Source organism: Anomaloglossus baeobatrachus, chromosome 6 (genome assembly GCF_048569485.1).
Source record: "Anomaloglossus baeobatrachus isolate aAnoBae1 chromosome 6, aAnoBae1.hap1, whole genome shotgun sequence".
NCBI classification, from domain to species: domain Eukaryota; kingdom Metazoa; phylum Chordata; class Amphibia; order Anura; family Aromobatidae; genus Anomaloglossus; species Anomaloglossus baeobatrachus.
Genome location: NC_134358.1, coordinates 549,074,618 through 549,087,717, shown reverse-complemented (window position 1 = coordinate 549,087,717; position 13,100 = coordinate 549,074,618). Strand labels below are relative to the sequence as shown.

At 47.5% G+C, this 13,100-nt stretch overlaps 1 long non-coding RNA gene across 1 annotated transcript in view; it reads right to left on the bottom strand.

Moving 5' to 3' along the window:
• The window catches only part of LOC142243594 (uncharacterized), a 38,763-nt gene extending 27,034 nt beyond the window's left edge, over window positions 1–11,729 (bottom strand). Inside the window, exons 1-2 of the long non-coding RNA XR_012724384.1 lie at window positions 11,572–11,729; window positions 11,261–11,399 (exon numbers count right to left, since the gene is read on the bottom strand). This is a non-coding gene — a long non-coding RNA (uncharacterized LOC142243594). The remainder of the gene's footprint in view (window positions 1–11,260; window positions 11,400–11,571) is intronic.
• Window positions 11,730–13,100: the final 1,371 nt, after the last annotated feature.

Genomic DNA, 13,100 nt, shown 5'->3' with positions numbered 1-13,100 from the left:
TGTCTGCTCTGGCCTTGCGGGCCGGGGTAAACAGAGGTACATTCTTGTCTTGGCGGGCCGCGCCTGACATGGCGGCGGCCTGGTCTTGGCGGGCCGCGCCCGACATGGCGGCGGCCTGGTCTTGGCGGGCCGTGCCGGGCATGGCGGCGGCCTGGTCTTGGCGGGCCGTGCCGGGCATGGCGGCGGCCTGGATCAGCGTCGCTGTGTCAATCAGGGTCGCAGCTGGAGTCTTAGCGGGCATCGCTACTGTGGCCGGTTCTTGGCGGGCCGGGCAGGGCATCGCTGCGGCGGCCTGGATTGGCGTCGCAGCTGCGATGGGATCTGTGCAGGCTGGGCTGGGCGTCGCTGCAGCGATCGGAGCTTGGCGGGCCGCACCTGGCGTGGCTGCGGCCTGGGTCAGCGTCACACCCGCGGCGTGGATGAGGGTCGCGGTGGCAGCCGGATCTTTGCGGGCTGGGCAGGGCATCGCTGCGGCGGCCTGGGCTTGGCGGGCCGCACCTGGCGTGGCTGCGGCCTGGTTCAGCGTCGCTGCGCCGGGCGCCTCTTCAGGGACCGCGGGCGTGGCAGCAGGGGTCGGGGCACTCGCGCTGGCAGGGGCAACACTGGACTCACCCATCGGTGGTATCATCGGGGTCTGAGTCGTCGCCGTCCGGTCTGGCACTCGTCGCGCAGCTTTTTCCTCATAGGCCTGCACCGCGGCAGCCATCTCCAGAAGCTCCATGCGTTCCTCGCTGATCTGTCGTATGACCCTGGCCTCCAGTTGGTCGCAGAACTGGGCAAGTTCCTGATACCACCAGGCAGCGGAGCCTGGCTCTGGGTCTCTGCGTTCAGACGCCATTTCCTCTGCGCCTTCTTCTGCACGATTTCCCAGCAGCGGACTCGTCGCTGCCTCCAGTAGCAGGCTCTTCAGTTTCTGCTCTGCCTCTTCCAGCAGCAGGCTTCTGGCTCCCTTTCTGTCCCGACGTCTCTGAACGCCTCCGCTCTCATCACTTGCGAGGTCAGGACTCTGCAGGGGATCTCTGGGTAGCCACACCTCTTCGTGGGCGGTAACTTCTCCCAGCGCGGGCTGCTGTTGTTTTTCAGCGCGCTTTTCATGGTGGCAATATGGCGGCGCTTCCAATTTTTCAAGCGGACCGCTCAGGCACATGGTCACCTGTCTGAACAGGTCTAGTCCTTATCCTGTTCGTGACGCCAGATGTGAAGCCCCACAAGTGCAGTGTCGGTGCATTACCTTCAGGGACTCCACGCAGCTGGATCTTGTCACAGGTAGGAGATCTTCTTTTAGGATTGTCGTGACGCCACTCTCAGAATTGCGGTCAGTGGGGACCGCCACTGCAGATTAAGGGATGCCTGGGGCTGATGGTGGGTGCAGCCAGTTGTAATAGCCTCCTGAGAGTGAGGCAAGCCCCAGGGCCCTGTGTAGGTGTGTAGAACCACAAGGCGCAGAATAACTCCACACAAGCAGAATGTCTTTCAGGGGTTTTACTCACTGTTGATGGCAGGGTGAGTAACCCGGGCGTAGCTGGGATGAACCAGGCTGGAACCAGGTATCCTTCAGGCTGACTGATGAGGGTGGCTACCGACTCGCCTTCCTTAGCCCTTCTGTGGTTTGTGGTAACCCCGACTTTTAGTCCCTATGGGGGTCACCCAGGGAAGTAACTGCTCCCCTCGTTTGGTTGCCGTTTGCTTGTCGCCTGGACCAGATCACTCCAGCTGCTTGCCTCCTGTGAACTATGGGCCCTAACTGTGGCTACGTGGCTGCGGCTTTTGGGTGTTGTGGCGTGGGCTTTGAGGGCCCCACACCGGCAGGTTTAGCAAGGAAAGGTGGATCTATCCCCGCACCGGGATCTGCCGCCCGTTTGGGCCTGGTACTCCCTGACAGTCTCCGTACTTTCCACTACGCTGCTCTCTCTAGCTGTGTGTGGTGTTCGGGCAGCACTACCAGGTGACCGTTCTCCCCCGTCGGTAGTCACTGCGCGGACGCTGTTAGACTGCAACAGCTCCAGGGTCTGCTTCTGCTCTTCCTGAGCTGCACACTAAACTGGCTCACTCGTGGGACCTGCACTGCTGCTCCTGTCTGAGCTCCACTTCCATGCTCCTCACTCCTCCACACTCTGCTTCAGACTGCTCTCCTCCTTCTCCCTCTTGTGCCTGCCTACGCCACCTAGCAACCAGGCTCTCTACCACACCCCTTGAGTGGAGATGGAGGCTTCGCCCCCTCCACTCCTCAAGTGGAGGTAAAGGCTTTGCCCCCTCCTGGGATCCCCAGGGGTCCTCCCAAAGGTACATGTGTGAGACCTGATCACTATGCGCCTGTGTAGTCACACCTCGGTCAGCCTTCTGGATTACCTGTATTGTACTGTCCCCAGCATGGGTGCAGTACTCAGTGGTGCCTGACCAGGTCAGGGGCGCCACATCTGTATGTATGCAGCAGAGCTGTGTGTCTGTAGGCATGTATAATGTGTATCTATGTATGTCAGTGTATATGGCTGTATAGATGTGTCCGTTCTATATGTATTTTTGTGAGTTTGTCTTTAAATATGTATGTGTACGTATGTGTGTCTGCGTGTTGATGGGGCCCACTGGGACTCTTCCGCCCGGGGCCCACAAAAACCTGGAGCCGGCCCTGACCCTCATCACACGCTGCGTGTCGGGCAGGAAACAGAGGACAGATCCTGAAGCTCCGCACAGTGTAGGCAGCGGAACGCAGGAATCTCTCCTCTGTTCCTTGCCCGACACCTTTCTCTGTGACACACGCACGCCCTGATATCGTCAGTACGGCGCGCGTGTGTCATTTGAAAAGTTCCTGCCCGGAAGGAGAAGCTGCAGAGGCGGGGGCCGTATGGAGAGAGGCAGCGGCGGGGGCTCCTAGGAATACAGCGTCGGCGCAGCCTGGCCATGTGAAGGAGAAGCAGCTCAGCGGGGGGCTCGTACGGAGGTGTCTGAGGACGGGAACGATAAAAAGAGAGGTGAGTGGTTACTAGTAACCTGCGGGGACAATGGGGGCTGGCAGGCAGGGGGCTGGGGGAGAGGGGTAACTTTTGACAAATATTTGGGGTGTAGTGGTTTAGTATATGGGAATGTAGTTTTACAGGTGTGGTATATGGGGGGGGTGTAGTGGTGTAGTTTTATAGGTGTGTAGTGGTATAGTATAATACAGGTGTATATAGGAGTGTAGTATAATACTACACCCCTATATACACCTGTATTATACTACACCACTACACCCCTATATACACCTGTAATATACTACACCCCTATATACACCTGTATTATACTACACCCCTATATACACCTGTATTATACTACACCACTACACCCCTATATACACCTGTATTATACTGCACCCCTATATACACCTGTATTATACTACACCCCTATATACACCTGTATTATACTACACCACTATATACACCTGTATTATACAGGTGTATATAGGGGTGTAGTAGTTTAGTATATTACAGGTGTATATAAGGGTGTAGTGGTGTAGTATATTACAGGTGTATATGGGGTGTAGTGGTGTAGTATATTACAGGTGTAGTGGTGTAGTATAATACAGGTGTTTATAGGGGTGTAGTGGTGTAGTATAATACAGGTGTAGTATATAGGAGTGTAGTATAATACAAGTGTAGTATATAGGGGTGTAGTGATGTAGTATAATACAAGTGTAGTATATAGGGGTGTAGTGATGTAGTATAATACATACAAGTGTAGTATATAGGGGTGTAGTGATGTAGTATAATACAAGTGTAGTATATAGGGGTGTAGTAATGTAGGTTATCACAGGTGTAGTATATAGTGATGTGCTGCAGTTTATTACAGGTGTAGTATATAGTGATGTAGCATATTACAGGTGTATATAGGGGTGTAGTGATGTAATATATAGTGGTATAGTATATAGAGGTGTAGTTTATTACAGGTGTAGTGTATACTGATGTATATTACAGGTGTAGTATGTGGCGGGTGTAGTGATGTAGTATATGGGGATTGTGTGTGTGTATGTATACATTGTGTGTATGTGTATATATATTATACACGCACAGTATATATGCGTGTTTGTGTGTGTATATATATATATATATATATATATATATATATATATATATATATATGTATATGTATATGTATATATATATATATATATATATATATATATGTGTGTGTAGAACCGAGGTAATTATATTAGTCCGGCCCTCTAAAACCATCCCAATTTCTCATGCGGCCCCATGGGAAAATTAATTGCCCATCCCTGGTCTACAGCCTCTGCTGATCCAACCGATCCATCACCCAACTATATCAAGGTCATCTGTGTGTCCTGCACCACAAATGCTCACCCGGACCAAGGAGAGATGGATGGATAGAGTTGGTGGAGGTATCATTGTGGCAATCTGTGCAGCTGGAAAATTGCCCAGGAGGTAAGGGGGGCATTACCACCGTCATAGGAGCAAACCGCTTCTGTCATAGACAGAACTATTGGCCTTCAAAGAACCCATATACTGTTTTTGCATAGGGGACTTTGATCGACAAGGACTAGGGAAGGTCCAGCATGAAACAAAACACACAAGGGTTATCCTACGACAAACAAGGGGCACACCAGGGACACTTTAACGACACCTCTTCCACTTTCCTGCCGCTGTACCCTGCACTCCTAGCCAGTCCCTATACATGGCTCCCCCCTTTTCCGAGCAGTAACCTGAAGCCCTGAGTGACCCTAGAATAGTCCTGGCTAGGGAGTTGGAAGGTAAGGGACGTTAGCCTCACTGCTGTACTGAAACAACACACTAGGGAAGGAAGACAAACAGGGGGAAACACACCAACAGACTGCTGCAGTCAGCACCAAGACTGCAGCCACACCAGCAACTTCAACAGAGGGTAACAGCAGCTCCTTCCACCTCCTGGCCCAGCAACCAAATGGCAAAGAATAACCGGCACCCTCTGCTGGTGGCAGAAGGTATATAAATGGACCTTGGAGTGGTCCCAAACTGGAAACGCCTGACCAGGATTCGATAGCTGGTGGAAAGAAAACGGATATTAACCCTGTGACTGCCAAAGGAAATCCATTTAATATTGAGTCAAGCATGGAAATGGCTTCCAAGTCCTAAATCTGTTACTAGTCTCATAATGCAGAGAGACAGGTATGATGGGGACCTTTGATGTCAATGTCTGCCATTGAATCGATATATAGATAGATAGATAGTCATTAAGTCCGTCTTTTGGTTGAATATTTCCTTAATCCTCTCTGATCCCGGTATAGTCCGGCTCATAGCTGATGATACCACTGTAATGACCTGATTACATTGTGTTTCTGGACGTCCATTCCCCGATAGTAATTTATGTTCTCAGTGATGCGGTGGGTTTCCCATTAACGTGATTCCACTTTCCACCATCATCTACAGGCATCTCATGAATTCCAGATATAGTAAATGAATCCTGGTTGCCTTATCTAATGGCTACAGCGAGCCAAGGTCATGTAATTAGTGTCACAGATTGGCTTGAAATTGATACAATGTATCAAGAGTTTTCCAGGTCTATTAAAGTGAATTATATTAAAGGGGTCCCCCCTTATCTCGTCAGTGCACATGTCAGATGCTGCATCAACCCATGAATTACAATTTACAATATACGTCTGCTGCATATATAGATCTTCTTCTTGCCACCAAATGGGAGTTAAAGAGCTATCCACACCGAAAATATTGACATATGACTAGACTATACCATAAGTTTATAATGACTGAGGATCCAAAAACTCTGGGACCCTAAAAATTAAGGGGTTGACGCGCCCACCGGGGCCATGGGCCACTCGTTACCGGGCCGCGGTTCTGCTGCTGGGACGCCGCGGTGGCCAGGTCCGGTTTCGTGACCTTGGCGATGTCGGTTAATAAAGATAAAGGGGATGATGGCAGTTTATTCGTGACACCACCTGTGGTATTCGGCCAGAGATAGCCGACGCTGCAGGATGAGACCTCTGGGGCGGATGGTGACGTACAGTCAGGGCCAGAAATATTTGGACAGTGACACAAGTTTTGTTATTTTAGCTGTTTACAAAAACATGTTCAGAAATACAATTATATATATATAATATGGGCTGAAAGTGCACACTCCCAGCTGCAATATGAGAGTTTTCACATCCAAATCGGAGAAAGGGTTTAGGAATCATAGCTCTGTAATGCATAGCTTCCTCTTTTTAAAGGGACCAAAAGTAATTGGACAAGGGACTCTAAGGGCTGCAATTAACTCTGAAGGCGTCTCCCTCGTTAACCTGTAATCAATGAAGTAGTTAAAAGGTCTGGGGTTGATTACAGGTGTGTGGTTTTGCATTTGGAAGCTGTTGCTGTGACCAGACAACATGCGGTCTAAGGAACTCTCAATTGAGGTGAAGCAGAACATCCTGAGGCTGAAAAAAAAAGAAAAAATCCATCAGAGAGATAGCAGACATGCTTGGAGTAGCAAAATCAACAGTCGGGTACATTCGGAGAAAAAAAGGAATTGACTGGTGAGCTTGGGAACTCAAAAAGGCCTGGGCGTCCACGGATGACAACAGTGGTGGATGATCGCCGCATACTTTCTTTGGTGAAGAAGAACCCGTTCACAACATCAACTGAAGTCCAGAACACTCTCAGTGAAGTAGGTGTATCTGTCTCTAAGTCAACAGTAAAGAGAAGACTCCATGAAAGTAAATGCAAAGGGTTCACATCTAGATGCAAACCATTCATCAATTCCAAAAATAGAAAGGCCAGAGTTAAATTTGCTGAAAAACACCTCATGAAGCCAGCTCAGTTCTGGAAAAGTATTCTATGGACAGATGAGACCAAGATCAACCTGTACCAGAATGATGGGAAGAAAAAAGTTTGGAGAAGAAAGGGAACGGCACATGATCCAAGGCACACCACATCCTCTGTAAAACATGGTGGAGGCAACGTGATGGCATGGGCATGCATGGCTTTCAATGGCACTGGGTCACTTGTGTTTATTGATGACATAACAGCAGACAAGAGTAGCCGGATGAATTCTGAAGTGTACCGGGATATACTTTCAGCCCAGATTCAGCCAAATGCCGCAAAGTTGATCGGACGGCGCTTCATAGTACAGATGGACAATGACCCCAAGCATACAGCCAAAGCTACCCAGGAGTTCATGAGTGCAAAAAAGTGGAACATTCTGCAATGGCCAAGTCAATCACCAGATCTTAACCCAATTGAGCATGCATTTCACTTGCTGAAATCCAGACTTAAGACGGAAAGACCCACAAACAAGCAAGACCTGAAGGCTGCGGCTGTAAAGGCTCGGCAAAGCATTAAGAAGGAGGAAACCCAGCGTTTGGTGATGTCCATGGGTTTCAGACTTAAGGCAGTGATTGCCTCCAAAGGATTCGCAACAAAATATTGAAAATAAAAATATTTTGTTTGGGTTTGGTTTATTTGTCCAATTACTTTTGACCTCCTAAAATGTGGAGTGTTTGTAAAGAAATGTGACAATTCCTACAATTTCTATCAGATATTTTTGTTCAAACCTTCAAATTAAACGTTACAATCTGCACTTGAATTCTGTTGTAGAGGTTTCATTTCAAATCCAATGTGGTGGCATGCAGAGCCCAACTCGCCAAAATTGTGTCACTGTCCAAATATTTCTGGACCTAACTGTAGCTTTGTTGGTGTAGCTCTCCACAGGTAGAGCTGGGCCCTAGGACAGATGGGAGTAGTAGGCGATGGCGGGGGTGCAGGCGAATAACGGAGCCACACAGGGATGCAGTCTCAAGATTTTTACTCACTGTAGCAGGTTCCAGGGTTACACGACATGCCAGTGACCACCTTTGGAGTGTTGGGGTTTCACCGTGATGGGCTCCAGTCGATCCCGGGTAATTCGGAGGTCGGGTCCGGTGCACCTTTCTCAAGTGTACCCTTTCCTGGCCATCTCCTGCGCTTGCTTCTCCCTCCTGCTTTGCGCTCTCACTCACTTAACCCTGTATCAGTTCCCGTGAACCCTGTAGGGTGGCGTGAAGCTCAATCCTTTGGTCCTTTAGGGTCACCTTCCAGTAAATTTGTGTGTGGTGGTGGTGGAGTCACCTCAGCCACTGGTTTTACTAGTGGAGTACGTAGGTTCTTCCCCTCTAGCCTAGGGACTAGTCCCCATGCGTGACCAAGTCCTTCCACCCATGAATTATATGTGGAACAAGGCCATGGGTCGATGTTGCACTTCCTGTGGTCTCTAGGACCCTTTCTGTCTGTGCCCGGGCCAAACAGTACCTGCCCCAGGCCACGGGTCTTCGCTCCTCCACTGCTCCTCTCCGACCTCTTTTCTTCCTACTCCACACTACACCTCGTGTCTTCCCACTCAACTGACTCCACCCCCACGGTCTGGCTTTGGGTATAATCACTCCCTTACCATATCTTACCAGGACATGAGCCAGACCAGACACCCCATACTTTGCACTGACGAGGGGCAAGAACCCCAAAACACAGTGTCTGCAAATTGGGATTCTGGTCTGCCATAAAATCCTAAATCATATGCAAAGGATTGTTAAAAATCCACTTCTGACTTTTAGGATCGCTACTTCCAATAGGTGGCGCTGCGCTAGAGTTTATCTCCTTTCCTGGAGAGACAATTTTACCATGTCTGGTGAGGTGTTGCTAAGTGAGAGTGTTGTGCTTTTTTGTGAACTGGTGGTGACCTCCTTGATACCCAGGGTGGAATACCACACCTCTGGATGAGGTGCAGTAGCTCTGTGGCAACTAAAGCCTCAGGGGCACCACAGTTGCAGTGCTGATTTAGTACTACATTATCACAAGGAGATTTTTGCAGGCATCACAAACTATCATGGCGTTCTACGTCATCCACACAGGCCGGCATTGCGGTCCTACGCAGGACCTCAATGCCGACTATTGTGGATGACGTAGAACGCATCATGCACCCAGGCTTCAGAAGAAGGAGGACAAAGATGGCCGAAAGAGGAGTCGCCGCACTCGGAGAACGGAGACACCCATCCGACCAGTCTGCACCGCACCGCCCCTTAGGTGAGTATTGTATAGTGATTTTACGTTCTACACAGCGGCCTGGGCTCTTATATACAGCATGTTAGAATACTGTATATAAGAGCCCACTGGTGGTGGCCGCAGCTTATAGTCACCAAATCTGGTGACAGGTTCCCTTTAACCCCTTCACGACCATGGACGGATATATCCGTCATGGAGCGTGTCCCGTTAAGCCCCCCCCCCCTTTCAACAGCTGACATGTGTGCCTGCTAGCCGCGGGTGGAATCGCTTCCACCCGCGGCCATTAACCCCTTAAATCTTGCTGCCAAAGTCTGGCAGCAAGATCTAAATGCGCGCGGCCATGTTTTTTTACTTACCGCCGCCCCCACCGGAAGTCACGTGCGTGATCACGTGACTATCGGTGGTTGCCGTCGTAGCACAGGGTCATGTGATGACGCCTGCAGCTATGATGTTTCACTTTCGTTTTCCCTCGGCACGGAACAGAGGGAAAAAGAAAGTGACTGTATCTGCTGTTTACAGCTGTATAGCTGTGATCAGCAGATAGATAATAGCGATCGGATTGCTGATCGCTATAGCCCCCTAGGGGGACTAGTAAAATAAAATAAAAAAAGTAAAAAAAAAAAGTTTTAAAAAATAAAAAAAAAAAACAAAAAAACCCTAAAAGTTCAAATCACCCCCCTTTCCCCCCATTGAAAATTAAAGGGTTAAAAAATAAATAAATATACACATATTTGGTATCGCCGCATTCAGAAATGCCCGATCTATCAAAATATAAAATCAATTAATCTGATTGGTAAACGGTGTAGTGGCAAAAAAATTCCAAAGCCAAAATTAAGTTTTTTGGTCGCCGCAAGTTTTACGCAAAATGCAATAACAGGCGATCAAAACATAGCATCTGCGCAAAAATTGTACCATTAGAAACGTCAGCTCGAGATGCAAAAAATAAGCCGTCACTGAGCCATAGATCCCAAAAAATAAGAACGCTACGTGTTTCGGAAAATGGCGCAAAACGTGCGCCACTTTTATTGGACAAACTTGTAATTTTTTTTTAATCCGTTAGATACAAGTAAACGTATACATGTTTGGTGTCTACAAACTCGCACTGTCCTCAGGCATCATACCCACACATCAGTTTTACCATATAGTGAACACCGTGAATAAAACATCCCAAAAACTATTGTGCCATCACACTTTTTTTGCAATTTTTCCGCATTTGGAATTTTTTTGCTGTTTTCCAGTACACCATATGGTAAAACTTACGGTTTCATTTAAAAGTACAACTTGTCCCGCAAAAAACAAGCCCTCATATGGCAAGATTGACGGAAAAATAAAAAAGTTACGGCTCTCGGAAGAAGTGGAGCAAAAAACAAAAACGCAAAAACGGAAAGTGCCCCGGGGCTGAAGGGGTTAAAGAGCATAAATGGGGTTGGACACAGCTCTAGGAGACCCCAAAGCCTAAAGGCCGCTTTACACGCTGCAACATCGCTCAAGCGATCTCGTTGGGTTTACGGAATTTGTGACGCACATCCAGCCGCTGTAGCGATGCCATTGCGTGTGACACCTATGAGCGATTTTGAATAGTCGCAAAAACGTTCAAAATCGCTCATCGGTGACATGCCCCCCTATTCTCGATTATCGCTGCTGATCGGTGTACGATGTAGTTCGTCTTTCCTGCGGCAGCACACATCGCTATGTGTGACACCGCAGGAACGAGGAACCTCAGCTTACCTGCGGCCGCCCGCAATGAGGAAGGAAGGAGGTGGGCGGGATGTTACGTCCTGCTCATCTCCGCCCCTCCTTTTCTATTGGGCGGCGATTCAGTGATGCTGCTGTGACGCTAAACGAACCGCCCCCTTAGAAAGGAGGTGGTTCGCTGGTCACAGCGACGTCGCAGGGCAGGTAAGTAGTGTGACGGGTCAGCACGATGTTGTGCGCCACAGGCAGCGATTTGCCCGTGTCGCACAATCGATGGGGGCGGGTACGCACGCTAGCGATCTCGGTCACGATATTGCAGCGTGTAAAGCGGCCTTTACACACATCTTCACAGGGCAATTGGGGGCTTTGTGAATCCAGTTTTTGGGCAGAATTATGCAAAGCTGGTGAATTCGAATTTGTACAGATTGGCTGATCTCTTCTGAGGACCCCATTAATAATACATTGCACATTTTCACGCACTTTGCTCTCTTTATATCTCACACCTCGGAGCGGAGTTTCCTAGTCCGCCGATTACTTAATCCCCTCATTATAGTCACCTGAGGACACGCACTTACCCACATTCCAGATGATGAATATTTCAAGACGCTCTTTTCGATGCGGTAGGATTGTCATTGTAATTCCATTCCTGCACAATGATGTCCGGAGAAAATGGATCTCCTGTCATTGTCGGCAGCGACGTTATTTATTTACGCCCTGAAATCAAGTTACGAATCAGTTCCTCGGAGCACGAAAAGGAGTTGCGCTCCCTCCCCCTCCACCCCCCCTGAAAGTCCCAGATCCCTTCACATATTAAAACTCTCTTATTACATCCAATTCAGCTGGAGCTAAAATTAAATCCCTTCCAAAATGGCAGAAATATGTTTACCTGGAACGACACACTGCGACGCCGCGGTTTATCAATGCAAAATTGAGATGGAAGTAAATAGAATTTATAATTGAAATTTGGAGGCGAGAATTGCTGCAGATTTCAGGCTGCAAGGAGCTGATTGAGAAGACAAAGCTATCCTGGCAGCAGCAGGCGCTGGAAGCCGGCAGGGTATTATCGTCAGCTAAAGTGCTGCCTCGCGCTGAATTTTAACCTTTGGAACAGTATAAATATTCATTAGCTGCTAAGCTGATACATTATGTATATAGCAATCAATGCGGATTTGCTTTGAATTGAAACCATGACAATTGTGAACGGAGCAGAATGGTTTACAGGAATTTCCGTATCCTACATAGGATTTGCCTTTTATTTTAAAGGTATTATATCATTAGGAAAATTGTATTTTGGTGATTTTTTTCTGGGGGCAGCTATCCATATAAAAATATTTCAGTATATACACTGACATTTTCACACTGACCACTTGAGAAAATTCAATAACCTGACACCTTCTGATTTCTACATTTCCCTTTTAAACTTTACTGTGTAGACTTTGTCAGAATAAGCAGTGGCATCTCATTATCATTAACTCCCTGTTAATGCTGCTGTAGCAATATCAGGTGCTGGTTGTGTTATACAACTGGTAATTGTCTCTACCTGTAGCAATCAGAGCTCAGATCACTGAAGGTTAACCCCTTAGATGCCAATGTTATGCTGGCATCAGTATTATCTTAAATTAAAGTGCCGCCTCTCACTGAATTATAACCTTTGGAACAGTATAAATATTCATTAGCTGCTAAGCTGATACATTATGTATATAGTAATCAATGCGGATTTGCTTTGAATTGAAACCATGACGATTGTGAACGGAGCAGAATGGTTTATAGGAATTTCCGTATCCTACATAGGATTTGCCTTTTATTTTAAAGGTATTATATCATTAGGAAAATTGTATTTTGGTGATTTTTTTCTGGGGGCAGCTATCCATATAAAAATATTTCAGTATATACTGCAATTTTCACCCTGACACCTCCTGATTTCTGCAGATCACTTTTAGACTTTACTGTGTAGACTTTGTCAAAATGAGCAGAGGCATCTCATTATCATTAACCCCATGTTAATGCCCCAGTAGCAATAGCAGGTATTGGCTGCGTTATATTGTTGGTACTTGTCTCTACCTCCAGCAATCTGAGCTCAGATCACCGAAGTTTAACTACTTAGATGCCACAGTTAATCACAACCTTGCCGTGTAAGTTGTCAGAGCTAGTTGTTTTGAGAGCCCTATTGACAGCCTTCCCTGTTTGCTAATGCCAGGTCTTTAAACGAGACTGTTAGAGTAGTTACAATATTGCATAGTAATATATTGTACAATTGACCAAGTATGCGCAACCCTCCCAAGTTTAAGTCTCTTAGAGAAATTAAAGAAAATGTTAAAAAAAAGGTATAAAAATGTGATCAATATACTAAAAAAGTGCAAATCTCTTCCCCCTATCCCATACTGTAAATAAAAGATAAGCATAATTGGTATTGTG